Genomic DNA, 5430 nt, shown 5'->3' on the forward strand with positions numbered 1-5430 from the left:
GGCTCCAACACTTTGAGGACACCAAGATCTACTATTTCCTGAGGTTCAGGCCGTGTCACACTGCCACTACGTACAATTTGCACATTGACCCTGGAGGAAAACTGGTCATAATGGTCAAAACATTGGAAGGAGCCTCAGAGGGCGCTGACCATGGTGCTGATGTGATCTCTGCTCAGTGCTCTGAAGGTCAAAATGAAGAAATTCAATGAAGCAGATTTACGCGTACCTTGCGTGGTTATGTGTACTTGTTCCGAGTTTTAATGTGGTTCCTCCGTGACATTTCTATAAACATTTCACGCACAGGCTGGCCTTCCGCGTGGCGCCTGACACTGGTCATGTGATGACAGTCTGGTCACTGATGGCGCCCAGGCAGAAACCAGGAAAAGATTCTTGGACATTTTGTTGTGTTTTGCACACTTGAATGACAGTAAATTTGTTTCTGCACAGGATTTGAATCCTGACATTGATGGCCAGGTGAAGTTTCAGGAGAGAAAGGAGGTTAACTCCAAACTCTTATGTTCACAAATGTTTGCAAGTTTCATTTAGTGTAATTTTTTAATGGTTTGGACATTAACATTTGAGGCAGGTGTTTCATTTTTTCTGTAGCCCCTCTTGAGTTTATTATCGGGATTGCTTCAGTGTCAGATGTAAAATATTCAGTCTATATAAAATTGAATAGACTTTTTTGTGTGAAATTAATTTTATGTAAGATCCATTGGCCTCTGTGAATTAATTTTTAATAATAAATGATTAGGCTACCATGTTGGTTGAGGCATGTTTTCTAATTGAGTAAAAAAACAAAAATAAGGCTGTTATTGTCCCTGGTCCGGCCCACTAGAGATCAAACGGGTTGAATGTGGCCCCAGAACCAAAACAAGTTTGACACCCCTGATTTAGAGGCTTTAACAGAAAAAAAACGCCAGCTGTAACGTGGATTAAAACGGGAACAAATGCAGTGATTTTCACATGAGAAAAACTTAAAGCACAGAAAAACCCGCTGCACTTCCTTACTTTGGTTTTGGATCGTTAGTTAACGGTTGAATCCACATCACATCTGACGTTTTTTTTTTTATTAAAGCCTAAACTGACACTAATAGGTTTTTTTTTTTCTGTATTTCACGTTAACACATACCGGTAAAACATGCACTCTAGTGTGTGTTTTAAAAAGGCAGCGAGCGCAAAACTGAGTTGGTTGTGATTTATTTTTCCAGTCATCAATCAGCACCAAAAAATCCATCAAAGTCTTCATCTTCTGGATCTGAAATGAACAGCTGGGCTACATTTCTATCAAACACGTCAGCTTTCCCTTTGTCATCATGAGAGTTTGTCTCGTTCCTGTGCGGCTCCAAAGATCAAGTTTAAGTCCTACAGTCCAAAAGTGTGGCGTTACTCGCTCGGCGCTGCGTCACTGTCAAATTTTCATCAGCAGGTTCTCTTAGTCTGGGCACTGATCTACAAACACAACTTTTCTCCACAGAGTTGTATTATTTGGAATAATTGTACTATTGTCTACAAAAAGAAATTTCTGTTTTTAAGTAACTGGTTTATAAATGGTATAATTTTCCTCAATCAATTATTCAAAGAACCAGGATTATTATATAACTACTCAGAATTCACAATGCTGTATAAAATACCAATAACTCCCAAAGAATTTGCATTAGTGTTTGATGCCGTACCGTCTGGGCTTTCTTTGTATGTTATTCAGGGGTTTCCAAAGCGCTCATCCTGTGACTCTTAATCCTCCTGATGTGCTCAAATCCCCTCTGGGTAGTTTCTGCTTCACTCCTGCTAAACAGTTGAACTCAAAAATCAGAGCTTTGTTCCAAGATAATTTGGTTTCTGTTCCATCAGCTACCTCTTATTGGGCTAATTTCACTTCTAATGTTGAATGGAAAAAAGTCTGGTCTTTACCACAAAAATACTTCTTAACAAATAAAGTCAAAGAAATGTCGTTTAAACTCCTACACGGATTTTATCCAGCAAAACATTATTTAACTAAATTTAAAGATGACATAAACACCAACTGTACTTTCTGCCAGAAACAACCTGAAACCTGCTCTCATTTATTCTGGTCTTGTGAATTCACATATGAATTTTGGAAAAACATTCAGAAATTTATCACAGACTATCTTTGCTGATATACAACTTTATTATAAAAACGTACTATTTGGTTTTCATAGTTTTGATCTCAAAGACCGTGATGCTTTCTTTTGTAAAAACATGTTGTTATTTATGGCCAAATTTTATGTTCACAAAAGCTAATTTTCCAATAAAAAACCTGATTTCTTTGTGTTCAAACTGGAACTGCAACAATATTTAAACTTAATTTCAGCTTCGAAAAATATCAAAGCTCAAAAAACAATTAACATTTGTAAGTCTTTTGGAATAATGACATAAGTTTACTCTCGTATTTTCTCTTTTTATTTTTTATTCTATCTATTTTTTTCTATGTTTAGTTCTATTTTCTTTATTTATTTTTGTTTTTTATTCCCTTTTGTGCTTGTTACTAATAATAAGAATCTTCCTAAGGATGTAACACGTTTATTCTGTATTCAGAATTGTAATGTACATTATATGTGCATAAATGTTGCATTTTTTTGTTCTGTATGTTGCAATTGTTCAATAAAAAAAATCAAAATGGAGCGGAGGATGGACAGTTTTTCCACTGTCATCTGCTGGAAGTTCCTGCGCTCAGCCTCGAGTCAATCTTCCAAAGCAGGCAACCTCAGTTTCCTCGGAAACTCAGCTGCTGCTGCTCTTCTTGTCTTGTCGGATTTGTTTTTCCAGCCTCCTTACTTGCAAGCTATGGATTCATTATTTTAAATTCTCTGGCAGCTGAGGTTCAGTAAAGGTAAAAAGATCTTCACAGATTCGGACTTCCGGCCTCAATAACTCTTCCGAGAAACGTTCAAATGTATCTCAATCCTTTTGTATTAACACAGAGAGTGAACCATAAATGCAAATCTAAAAAAAAAAGATAGTTTTTTTGCCTTTTAATCAGAATTGTTCACTTCAAGCTGTGAATGCAGACATGCAGCGAGCCGGCTGTCAAGGGACCGTCAACAAAGTGTAAACTCTGTGAACCATTCTGTAAAAATCAATAGTCTCACAAAAAAGAATAAATGTCTGTATTTATATGAACGGTAATGAAGACTCTTCAGCAAATTCATGTTACAATAAAAATTTGTAGGACATTCCATCTTTATTTTATCTTGTTGCATATACTTTTTCAAATTTTAATAGATATGGACATGACTAAAGTTATCGTTATGAAGATACTGAAGGTATTTTCACCAAACCTTCTGTACGGACTAATCATGACTTAATTTTCATACTAAATTAAAGAATATGTCAATATTTTACTTTGTTTATTTTGAGGAATTTTTCATATTTACAAATGGATTAGATTGGGTCAAAAATCCTCAATGGCACTTGACATGCAAATTTCCGGCCAATCAGATCAACCACAAAGGTTACCGCCCCCCAAGTGACAAACACGCCCCCTTAACACTGAGCTTAAATCCTGGTGAGGGCGCAAAGAGGAACTGAGCGGGATTCCCGCGGTATCCCCGCTCAGTGAGAATTGCGGCCGTGCAGTTTCAAAATACACATGCGCGGTTGCAAGGTTCGCTCACTGAGTTCCTGAATACGCCCGCTCAGTTGTCCTTACGCCCATTAACTTTATGGCAGCTAGGAAACGCCATAAGGGTCCGCTTGGGTGTTTTCAGACTGAAAAATTGTTCCGGATTATCGGGGAAACAAACTCGCTTTAAGCGGACCAAATGTGTCCATTTTGAATACACGCAAAGTTTTTTCTTGTCCACGCAATGTACCACGCAACCTATCATAAAAAAAGAAGAAAAAAACAATTTCCTGGATGCGTTGGACCTGATCACATCATAAACTGTTTAACCTCAGCTAAGCCATTCAGCTCATGCTAGTCAGTGCGTGAAAATGTCAATACATGGAGAAATTTAAGTGGAAATCCTCATGAAGCAAACTTTATGGTTTGCTGAAAGACATTTAAACTTGGCACAATGGGGAGCGAGGCGATTGAACCGCTTGTTCAAAGGAAAAAATACAGCAAGTCTGCAAAAGCTAGACAGCAGACTCCAGCTCCTTGTTTCTCTCCTACTCGTTCCACCATCAACAAGACTAACTTTTTAACGGTCAAATGCATTATGGAGATATTTTTAAAGCAATTCTGCTTTAATTTGTTGAAAGTAACAGCTTTTGCTTAACTATATTCAGATAAAAAGTTAAAAACATAAAGAAACAATTTTTTTATTCAATTCCCTTTTTTCCTAGCACCCTGGTTCATTGTAATGTCACTTAGAGATTTTCATCAGACTTCTTTTAACTCGAGTCGGATGTTTCTCCACTTTTGTCCGTGCTTTTCAATTCCTCACTTCCTTCAGTCTTGGGATGAACTGTTTGTATATGAGGGGGAGGAAGAGAAGGAGGAGGAGGAGGAGTCATTGAACTGCTCACGTTGGTTCAGAGGTGAGGCATCAGAGTATTGGCAGCTGTCCTCCGAGGAGGACAACGAAAAGGTTGAGTCAACTTCAGCTGCCATCCACAAATCCTCTGAACACCATTCCATGTGTGCGTCCCTCTCCATCTGCACCTGTAAAGACGGCCTTTGATCACCATGGAAATTGATCAGGATTTCGTGGAGCGTGCATTTTGAACTGTACTTAGACGCCCTACCTCATGATCTATAACTGCGTTGTTGTAATGGATGTGCTCAAAGGACATCAGGTCCAAGAATAAAAGAAAGTATTCCTCACTGTCCTCAGCCTCCTCTTCATCCGTACACTTCTCTTCAGCGCTGTCATAACTTTCTTCTGACAGGCTTTCTGACAAGAGGGACTCCACAGACATTCTGTTGTTTAAGTGTTGCTCTCACCTCTTGCACTTGCTCTTTTTTTTCCAGGCAGGATGCATATGAGTGTTGTGGATGAGTGGATGTTGTTTTTTAAAGTGTATTGAAGTTGGTGTTGCCAAAGCAGATTGAGTTTGAGATCATTGTGCTAGGCAGCTGAGGAGTGCTTTGATTCAAAAATCCTTCCGGAATTTTATGTGAACTTACATTTTAGTGAAAAATTATATTTATGTAATATTCTATCACGAGTATTTCTTTAAAAAACAGATTTCAGTACGACTTACTGGCCAAGCTCTCAAATGTTTCACCTCAGTATCTTTGTTTTGTTTTTTTGTAGAATTTGTTTCTTAATTTTTGTTTTCTACTTTTTGCTTATGCATTTATTATGTGTATAATTGAATGTTAAATGACTTATACTTGAAAAACACATTTGTTCCTTGCTTTTAAGTTCACTCCAATCATCTTGTGATTAATTTTCAGAGTTCCCTGTGGGCCTTTTAAAATTATGCCATTTTGACCAAAATCAATAAACTTTCTAAGACATA

General features: G+C 37.6%; 1 long non-coding RNA gene across 1 annotated transcript; it reads right to left on the reverse strand.

Moving 5' to 3' along the window:
- Positions 1–4268: 4268 nt before the first annotated feature.
- LOC101167986 lies at positions 4269–4988 on the reverse strand. Its single transcript, XR_002875112.1, has 2 exons — positions 4711–4988; positions 4269–4627 (listed from the first exon to the last, which is right to left on the reverse strand). It is a non-coding gene; the product is annotated as an uncharacterized LOC101167986 (long non-coding RNA).
- Between the last annotated feature and the right edge of the window lie 442 nt (positions 4989–5430).

This window comes from Oryzias latipes, chromosome 17 (genome assembly GCF_002234675.1).
Source record: "Oryzias latipes chromosome 17, ASM223467v1".
Taxonomy (NCBI): domain Eukaryota; kingdom Metazoa; phylum Chordata; class Actinopteri; order Beloniformes; family Adrianichthyidae; genus Oryzias; species Oryzias latipes.